General features: G+C 65.5%; 1 protein-coding gene across 1 annotated transcript in view; it reads right to left on the bottom strand.

Moving 5' to 3' along the window:
* Nucleotides 1-1,158, bottom strand: part of CDC42SE1 (CDC42 small effector 1) — a 7,903-nt gene that overhangs the window by 5,608 nt on the left and 1,137 nt on the right. The window lies entirely within an intron of this gene.

Here is a 1,158-nt window from a genome sequence, read left to right as displayed (position 1 = left end):
GAGGGGCTGGGGGGTCCCCGCGGGGCCGGTAGGGGTGGGGGTCCCAGCGAGGATCCTGGGAGGGATTTGTGATTTTTATTTTACCACCGGCAAAATCCCGCAGTTCCAAGCCGGGCTGGGACCTCCAGCCCCTCCTGCGGGTCCCCAGCCCGCCCGGAGGGACCCCCACAGGGGACACCTCTGAGTGAGCCCCTTCCCTCCTCAGCCCCTGAATCCCAAGCATCACCCTGGCTCCAGCTCCTTGTGCTGCCAGAGCACGTTGTCCCCAAACCCACCGAGGCAAAGAGATTTCGGTCCCTGCGGTACAAGAGTGACCCCACATCCCCCCCGTCCCCCAGCTCCCCCTCAGGTCTCTTCCCAGGCAGGGATGTCACAGATTCGGGATGTCACAGATTTGGGATAATGTCCCACATGAGCCACCCCCTTCAGCAGGTGACACCCCGAAGAGGAAGGGTCACGTCCAGCTCCCTGTGGAGCCGCCCGGCCAAGCTGCACCCCCATGGCCTCGGGGATCCCTGAAAACGCAGCAGCTCGAACCCCCAGAGGGAGCAGCATCCCAGAAAATTCCCGCCTGGCATTTCCCCAGCTCCGGGCAGGGCACACGGGATCCTCCTGGCTCTGGGCGGTGGCGGGGAGAGGAGGAGGAGGAGGCAGAAATAGCCCGGCTGGGAGCCGAGGCCTGGCAGCGGGAGAGAACCGAGCCGAGCACAGGGAATGGGCAGGAAAAGGGAGAAAAAATCCCTCCCAAATCCCCAGAGGAATGTTAATTCCGGGCAGAGGAGGGCGAGGGCCGCGCTCAGCCTCTCAGGTGTGTTGATCCAGCCTGCGTGGCCCGCGCCCCGCCTCTCAGGGGTGTTGATCCAGCCTGTCCCCCCCCAAAAAAGGGAGGTTTTGGGGCTCGGCAGTGTCCAGGGCAGGCAGGTTGGCAGCCTGGAGGGGCGGCACTGGGTGGCACTGGTGGCACTGGGGTTTCCTTTGCTGTCACTGTCCCTCCAACACTGCCCCAGTGCAGGGGCCTGGTCACGTCCCCACACCCAGGGGGGCTGCGGTGGGGAGCGGGGGGGTGCGAGGTGCCCCCCACCTCTGCCCTCCCCCAGCCCGGGCAGTTTTCCAGCTTTGGGTGCCTCCCTCCTATTTCTAGCTCCGTGTCTGGCTCCA

This window comes from Chaetura pelagica, unplaced genomic scaffold (assembly GCF_000747805.2).
Source record: "Chaetura pelagica isolate M959 unplaced genomic scaffold, ChaPel_1.0 scaffold701, whole genome shotgun sequence".
Lineage (NCBI taxonomy): Eukaryota > Metazoa > Chordata > Aves > Apodiformes > Apodidae > Chaetura > Chaetura pelagica.
The sequence above is the reverse complement of the archived record's forward strand: the minus strand, read 5'-3'. Positions and strand labels throughout refer to the sequence as shown.